Source organism: Rattus norvegicus (assembly GCF_036323735.1).
Source record: "Rattus norvegicus strain BN/NHsdMcwi chromosome Y unlocalized genomic scaffold, GRCr8 chrY_unlocalized_24, whole genome shotgun sequence".
Classification (NCBI taxonomy): Eukaryota; Metazoa; Chordata; class Mammalia; order Rodentia; family Muridae; genus Rattus; species Rattus norvegicus.
This window is the reverse complement of record NW_026947383.1, coordinates 377,106-386,213: the sequence shown is the minus strand read 5'-3', so window position 1 is coordinate 386,213 and position 9,108 is coordinate 377,106. Positions and strand designations below refer to the sequence as shown.

Sequence of the window (9,108 nt, the reverse complement as noted above, 5' to 3'; positions counted from 1 at the left end):
GAAAGTAGAATCCACAAATGACAGTTCTATATAGACTCTCTCCAGTTCTTATGAACCTAATGAAGCTGAGGTTTCACTGGACCACACTCTATTCCTCATCCTGCACATCCTCCTGAATCTTATGTTTGGCCTGAAGAAAGGATCAGGGTAAAACATCAAAAACCTTCAAGTCTTGTCATGGGAACATAGTAAGGTAGATAATGCAGAACTGATATCAAATGGGACAAGGGAACCAAATTCTATAGTCCATGCTTTCCTTTGCTTTAATGATGTCTGGTAATGTTTGGATAAAATAAGTGTTTGGGAGTTTATCATTTGAAGAAGGTACACAGTATTTACACTCTTATACTCACTCTCTAGCTGTGCCCCCTTTGTTGACAAAGTCATTGCCAATATTGAATTGGAAAATTGAATTTTTGAGTACACATTCAGGAATATGTATAACGTCCCCTCTCAAGGAATGTAGACAAAATAGTTAATACAATATTTATTCAATTGAAGGTCTGTAGGGAAAATACTTGCTTTGGAGATACAGAGAAAACCTAGGAAATTCAAGTGTATGTCACAGGAATGGACCTGGGAATAAAATTATTATCCAGAAGAATCTCCTCCACTCCATGTTCCTAGATCTTTTCTTCCCATGCTAAGCCCCTAACTAACTTTCTCCATTCAGAGAATGTAACCACTAATGAAACAATCGAAGTACTTAGCATTGGAGAGATGTAGTATGTAAAGGTTTCCACTGTGTCACAGGAGACAGTCATGGAAAGGACACCCTCGAAATTGGTCAATGTAAGGAAAGCTGTTTAGCATGTAGGCCATGGAAGTTCTCACTGACATCATCACTGGGTCCTGCCAGAAATATTCTTGTATCCTGGAGAGCCCTAACTGGTTCTGTGATGTTTCTAGCACTGTAGTGACAGCAACTGTCTCTCGGATATTCCTTCAGTACCTCTAGGGTTTACTAATTGGCCTCTAATTTAGAGTAAACAGCAATTTGGGAGGGAGAAGAAAGAGGGTAAAGAGAACAGAGATGGGGAGAAGGAAGCTGGCCTTATGTCTTGGCATAAAAGAAAAGAAAAAACTATGTGGTTCTTGGGAAAACACCCTGGGATGATGGCTTTAGTTCTTTTGTTCTGTGGGTTAACCAAGCTCATGGAGAAGTTGCTGAACATCCTAAAGACCTTTGGGCAGATGATAAATATTCTAGATACCCCTTTTTAGATTTTGATGGTCCTGGGGATTCTGTTGGTGATGGTAAATGTTTCCCAGGAAGAGTGATAGAACCAGATTGATTTTTTTGATGCTTTAGAGGACATGGAATTTTTCTGATACACTTGGGCTAATGGCACAAGGTAAATGATTTTTTTTCGATGTGGACATTCCATCATACCTTTGGAAATATAAAAAGTGTTATTGTATTTTGGAGTATAATTTTCACAATGACAAATTACTTTGAGGAAGGAGAACACTTTCTGGAACCCTAGAGAGGGGTGAAGAAATTCCCTGAAACCCTACGGCAGATTGGTGTACATGCCTTTTTGGTAGAAGGCGGAGGTACTTGAGCATCCTGGGACAATATGGTATATCCAGCATGCCCTTGTAAGGATTGGCAGCTTTCCACAATTCCTTCATCATTTTTGGAAAATTTCAAGACCCTTTGGACAGATGGAGAACGTGTGGGACTCACGGGAGGAATATTGTAGCTTTGGTGTCTCTTTGGCAGCAGAAGATGGCAAAGGATCCCTTTTGGCAGAAGGGTTAATGTTGAAACTGTCTTCCTTAGAGGAGAAATTTCTCAAGAGTCCATCAGAAGGGTCAAATCTTAACCCTTTGTTTCTAGAAACTGGATGCCTGTGGTCCATTTTGGTAGAGGGAGAATGTCGACTATTTCTCCCCAGAGTGGACATGTGAAATAAATCTACTTGGGTAGATGGAGATAGTTGTAAAGCATGTTTTTCAGATGCAGTAGATCCTAAGACATCCTTCTCAGATGAGGAAGGTCTTAATGTACTGTGTATATGTTTAGAAATGCTGACTGTGATATCAGAATGGGGGGTAGGTATTAGAACTACCTCAGAAGATGTGACCTCTCCTAGAGCATCATGGACATATGTGAGAGGGCTGTGAGCCTCAAGATCAGATAAGGATGTTTCTAGATATTTTTGTGTAATTGAGGAAGTTCCAAAAAAATTTCTTCTGCTGGAGAAGTGGAAATAGAGTTCCGTGTAGAAGTGGGAGGTTCCAAAGCCTGACTGGTAGGCAAAACAGGGTCCAAGGCCCCTTCATAATATAAGGTAAAATCCAAAGACTTTGATGTACTTTGCAGATGTTTTGGGCCCGCTTGTGGGTATAAAAAAGGACTGGCAACCATTTGTGCATATTTGGAAGAGTGCGTAGCATCTTCTTAATTTGGGGAAGATGGCCTGATCTTGAGGAGATAAGGAAGTTCAAATAGTCCCCTGTTAAACCTGCAGAGGTCATATGCATTCTTTTGCACAAATGGAAAAGAAGGAATCAATTTCCTCAGATATCAAGGATGCTGCAGCCACTAGTGTTTGCATTTCATGTTCCACCACTCCTGGTTCACATATGGTTTGATCCATAATGTTTTCTACAGATGGAATATGTCCAAGAAAATCTTTTGTATATGTGCACATCAACCAGCCTTTCCTAAGATGTGGCTGTGGGTAGAATTCCTTTAGTAGATGTTTCTTGTCCCACCGTCTCTTAATGAGATAGAGTACTACTCAGAGAATCCTGCTTAGTTTTGGAAAATTCTAGCTTCTCTGATGTATATGTGAAAATTTTGGAGCCTCTCCTTTTGGACAGTATGACCTAGAGTCCCCTGTGGAGAAAGGGGATATTTACTCTTCTCCATACATTGTGTAAATATGGAGTCTGAGGTAATGTCTGTCTTTTTCTCTGAGCTGTGTTCCCTGTAGTGCAAAATGCTGGGTCCTCATTCCATATCCAGTTTGCTAATTTGTGTCTTTTTAGGGGGCAATTGTGTTCTTTGATGTTTAGAGATATTTAGGAATAGTGATGGTTGCTTTCTGTTTTTTCATAATTTGAAGTTAGTTTATGTTTGTGTGCTTCTCTTCTCTGTTTTGTTGAGAAAAGTTTAATTTCTTTCTTTATCTATGGTTTTACTTGCCACAATGTGTTGGACTTTGCCATTGATTATCCTTTGTAGGACTGGATATGTGGAACGATACTGTGTAAATTTGGTTTTGTCATGGAATATCGTGAAGCCCGTTAAGCTCCTCTGCTTCTCCAGCCCTTCCCTCAGCTCTCCAGTGGAACTCACTGAGCTCCATCCAATGTTTGGCCGTGCATCTGTGCAGCTGTTTCAGTCGGCTGCTCCATTGTGCCTTCCAGAGGAAAATAATGCTACCCTCCTGTCTGCAAACACAAGAAAAGACCATTAATAATGTCAGGGTTTGCCGTCTGCCCATAGGATAAGTCTCACATCCGGCCACTTATCCTTTGACCATTCCCTCATTTCCTCTTCCATCTCTGTCCCTGTGTCTCTTACAGAGGGGGCAATTTCTGGGTCAAAATTTTGGGGGTGGTTTGTGTCCTTAACCTTCCACCATAGGTCCTCCGTGGCTACGGAAAGTGACCATTTCAGTATCTGTATCCCCACTGCTACGAGTCTCAGCTAAAGTCACCCTCATCGAAGCCAGGGTAGCCTCACCCATCCCAGACTGCAGGCAAATCATAGAGATAGCGCCCACCCTGGACAGTCACTGATTTCAGTTTATTCTCTTGGCTCTCTGTCCCTTTTGCACGCCTCTCCCAAGAAATGATTCTCAAACCCCATATCTCTTCCCATCCCCTCAGCCACCCAATCCTTTCCTTCCATCTGCCTCCTCTCATTATTTTATTCCTCCTTCTGAGTGAAATCAAAGCATTTTTCTTGGATCTTTCTTCATGTTTAGCCTCTTTGGTTCTGTAGATCGCAGCGTGTGAATTCTGTACTTTATGGCTAATACCCTCTTTTAATCACTTAAATTTAATCATGTACATGTTATTTTGGGTCTCAGTTACCTCATTCAGAACAATACTTTCCCATTCCATCTACTTGACCGCATCTTCACAATGTCCTTATTTTTCATAGCTGCGTAGTATTCCATAGTGTAAATGAACCACATATTCTGTAGGCATTCTCTCATTGAGGGGCATCTCGGTTATTTCTATTTTCTACTCATTATGAAGAATGAAGCTAGGAACATGATGGAGCACGTGTCTTTGCGGTATGGCAGATGTCTTTTCAGACATAAGGCCAGGAGTAGTACAGCTAGGTCTATAGGAAGAATATTCCTCGTTCTTTCAGAATCCACTGAATAGATATGCAATGTCATTATTCAGTTTTGATCTTCCCCGGCAAACGGTATTTGTATCCTTATATTTATCAGCTTCCTCAAAGGAGGATGCCTCTAACTAGACCTCTATCATGTATTAAGGAGATCGCATATGAACCTTCTGTCTATTTTAATTGTTCAGTAAATGCTAGAGCCTATGACAGGGAGCCAGAGAGGAAATTTGATAATGGAGGGTGGAGGATGGGGTTAGGTAGAGAGTCAGAATAGGGTAAGAGAGGTATAGTATTATTACTATATAATAATTTAATATACTAACATAATATATAAATATTAATTATATTGAATCATAATATTAATATTTAATAATTTAATATATTAATGTACTATATCTTTATTTATTATTTATTATAATAATATAATTCAATATATTAATATACTAGAGTAATATTTATTATATATTATCATAACGTTGATATATAACAATTTAATATGTTAATATAGTATATTAATATTACTTATATTATTATAATGTTAGTATATAATAATTTAATATATTAATTTATTACATAATATTTTATATATGTATATACACACACACACATATAAATATACTGCATGATATGCAACATCCACAAAGTTAACTTCAAGTGAGCTCGCATGTTAATGGGAAATCCTGAGGGTAGAATATTTTTTTTCAGTTTTGTTTGCTTATATGGTGGATCACTTTGATGGGTTTTCCTAGATTGATCCACTCCCGCAACCTCAAGAGGAAGCCTACATGATGGCACTGAATGGCGGTTTTGATATGCCCTTGGATATTATTTTGGAGCATTTAACCTAGTATTTTTTCCACCAATGTTCGTAAGGGAAATTCGTCTGAAATTCTTCCTTGTTGAGTCGTTTGTGATTTAGGTGTCAGGGTGACAGTGGTGACATGGAATCAGTTTGGCTATTTTCCTCCTGTTTCTGTTTTTTGGAGTAGGTTGAGAATTCTTTGAAAATCTGGTACGAGTCTGTACTCAAACAATCTGGGGCTGTTTCAGTGGGGAAACTTAATTACTGTTTGTGTCTCTTTAGTTGTTATAGAGCTATTTACATAGTTTATCCTACCAGAATTTACCTGTGATCAGTGTAATCAGTCTACACAATCATTCACTTTGTTCAGAGCTTCTAATTTTTGAGACAGCAGGTAATTGAAGTGAGACCTAAAGATTCTGTGACTTTCATCAGTGTCCATTGATACGGCTCCCTGGTTCAATTCTGCTTTTGTTATTTGGATGATTTCTCTCCACCTATTAGATTATCTGTCTGTGTGTTTGTCTGTCAGGTTGATGTTCCAAGGAACCAACTCTTGGTTTTTTTTTTGATCTTTGTATTCTCTTTGTTTCTGATGTATCACTTTCACCCCGAGTCTGATCATTTCTTGCTGTCTCCTCCTTTAATATGTATTTGCTTCTTTTTATTTTAGAGATTTAGGGTGTGCTGTGAAGTTGCTAGTGTGTGGTCTCTCCGGTTTCTTTATGAAAGTGCCCAGTGCTGAATATGCAAGTTCCTCTTAGCACTACTTTCCTTATGTCCCTTAAGTTTGAAGAAGCTGTGCCTTCATTTTCACTAAATTCTAGGAACCCTTTTTGTTTTTCATGTCTTCTCGGAACTGGTTGTTTTTCAGTTGCGAGCTATTTAATTTCAATGAGTTCATACACTTTTTCTTATTGTTGAAGTCCAGTTTTAATCCGTGGTGATCTGAAAAGATCCAATGGTTAGCACAGTCTTTCTGTATCTGATCTGGCTTGTTTAGTGTGGGAGAACATGGTCAGTTTATGATAAGGGTCCATGAGGTACTGAAAAGAAAGAGTGTACTTTTGTGTTCGAGTAAACTATTCTGTAGATATCATTGAGGTCAATTTAATTGAACCCCGTGTTAGTTACATCATTTATATTTTTTTAGTTTCTGTCTCAATGGCCTGTCCTTGGTGAGAGTGGGACATTGATGTTCCCCACTATTAATATTTGAGGTTCGATGTGATATTTAAGCTTCAGGAATATTTCTCTCACCAATGTTGCTGCTTTTGTCTTTGACATATAGACATCCAGAACTGAGATGACATCTTGGTGGATTTTTCTTCTGATGCATATGAATTGTCCTTCCCCATCTCTTTTGATTACTTTTGGTTGAAAGTCTGATTTGCTGGATGTTAGAATGGCTACATCTCGTTTCTTGTGTCCATTTGCTTGGAAAACTTTGCCGATCCCTTAGTCTGAGGTTGTGTCTATCTCGGTTGCTAGATTGTGTTTCTTGAGTGCAAAAGAAGGATGGATCCTGTTTTTAAATCCACTGTATTAGCCTGTGTCCCTTTACTGCTGAGTAGAGGCCATTAATGCTTAAAGGTATTAATGAGAAGTGATAGTTAGTTCATGCTATTTTGATGTTACAGGAGCAGTGATTTTTCTTTGCCTGCATGTTTTTTGGTTTTTGTTTTTTCGATTGGGATGTTTGAGTGTTTTTGTGAGTATTAGATCTGTTCTGTAGGGTGCATGATTTTTTTGTTTGCATGTTTTTGTTTTTTGTTTTTTTTTTTTGGAGAGCTGTAAGAGTATGCGTGAGAATATGAGATCCCTTCTGTAGGTTATGCTATGTAATTATTAATATCTAGTGGGAGGCAGGGACGGTTCAATTTCTTAAAATCCATCAATATAATCTACTATATAATGAGACTGAAAGAAAAAATCACATAATAATCTCATTAGGTGCTGAAAAAGCTTGCAAAAATATTCCAACCCCCCTTCATGTTAAAAGCATCAGAGAGATCAGTGATACCAGTCCTATGCAGAAACATAGTAGAAGCAATGGACAGCAAGCCAGCACGCAACATCAACCTAAATGGAAAGAAACATAAAGAAATTCCATTAAAGTTAAGGACAATGTAAGGATGCCCACACTTCCTACTCAGTATAGTATTTGAAATTCTATCCAGGTTAAAAGCATGGTTCAAATTTTGTTCTGACATGGAGTATGGCCAAGGCCTGTGAAGGAGGAATGGCGCACAGCTTTAGAACTCCTGGAGTATGGCCCACTCTTCCGCCCAGTCCCGTTGGACCTTGGAGAGTCAGGAACCCAATGAGGACTTCATGCAGAGTGTCACTTGGTTTTTGCACTCATATCTCTCTTAATCTAAGAAGTGCATGAAAATCCTCATGGAGCTTCACACCACTCAGAGGGCAGCGCCATTGGAATTTGCAATAACAGTGGCCAAGATCTTTTAGGAATTGCCTCTGGGGCAGATCAGTGCTTCCATCATTTCCCGAGGAAATGTAGAATGGTCAGCGACGACCGCCAACCTTAAAACACATTTGGAAAAGTAAATTGCTTGTGAAGCTGACTAAGATGTTGTCCCTACTGACTCTGAGGTAATAAAAAATTTATGTAACAGTTTGAGGTTTGGAAAGGCTGGGACCTTTTAAGGTCAGGGATCAAGAACAATGGCGGCACAGGCTAATGGTGTGACTGTCACAAAGGCTGGACTGTTGATGACTGATTTCTGTCCCAGGTTTAGCCTCAGTTCCTGATAGCTTTTAATAAGGATTGCCAATCACAGATGTGCATTCTGATCATTTAAAGCAGATATGACATTTTTATACAGATATTTAGATTTCTGTTTTTTTTAAAGATTCTTGACTACTGTTAAAGATAAATAATACAATATTTAAACATTTCTCTGTAAATTGAAATTGATTACTTATGATGTTACGTTGGCCTTGGGAGGAATTTGATTTCTTTAGGTGTACTATGTAATATTTGTTCTAATACAGTATTGGGTATCATTTTTTCAGCACTTATGCAAGAGAATAAAACTAGAACATGATCACATTTGTGTAATACAATATTCAATAAATTAATGGTGTATACGGAAAATACTGCCTGTCGGGAAAAAGAGAAAACCTAGAAAATTGAACTGTATGTCACAGGAATAAACCTCGGAATAAAAATATTATCTAGAAGAATCTCCTATACTTTATTTTCCTAAATCATTTCTACCCATGCCAAGCCCCTGACCAACTTTCTCCATTCAGAGTAAGTAACCACTATTGAAGACAAGAGAAGTCTCTAGATTTAGAGAGATATAGTATGTAAAGGCTTCCACTGCGTCACAAAAGACTCACCTGGAAAAGGCCCTCTCAAAATTGGTCAATGAAAGCAAAGCTGTTCAGCAGGTAGGATGTGGAGCTTCTCAGTGACACCATCATTAGGCCCTCCCTGAAAAATCTCTTGTATCCTGGAGAGCCCTAGCTCCTTCTGTGAGGTCACAAGTGTTGTTGTGACTGCATCTGCCTCTCAGATATTCCTTCAGTACCTCTAGGGCTTACTAATTGGCCTTTAATTCAGAGTGAACAGCCATTTTTTAGGGAGAAAAGGAGGATGAAGAGGTCAGAGATGGAGAGAAGGAAGATGCCCTTCTATCTTGGTGTAAAAAAAGGAAGAAATACGTGGTCCATTGGAGAGCTAAATTAGTCCTGGGTAGGTTTTTAGTTGGTTCCCTGAAGAGACAGCCTTGATCTGAGTCTTCCACATATGGGAATCAGGAGCTGGGAGCCTCTCAGGAGCATGTGGACTTCCCTGTTCTTATGGTTCCTGGAAGTCAGAGTGTTTATATCATTCATTTCTTTATTCCACAAGCCAATATTGGGAAGGGCACAGTTGTTTCCTGAGAGCTCATGACTTTTATTCTTTTTGTCATGAAGATAAAGGTCCTGAGGAAGAAGGGATGAACAAGTATTGTAT

General features: G+C 38.8%; 1 long non-coding RNA gene across 1 annotated transcript; it reads right to left on the bottom strand.

The window, feature by feature from the left end:
* Nucleotides 1–509: 509 nt before the first annotated feature.
* LOC134484652 (uncharacterized) lies at nucleotides 510–8,578 on the bottom strand. The gene is made up of 3 exons (XR_010062234.1): nucleotides 8,490–8,578; nucleotides 7,147–7,205; nucleotides 510–3,405 (listed from the first exon to the last, which is right to left on the bottom strand). It is a non-coding gene; the product is annotated as an uncharacterized LOC134484652 (long non-coding RNA).
* Between the last annotated feature and the right edge of the window lie 530 nt (nucleotides 8,579–9,108).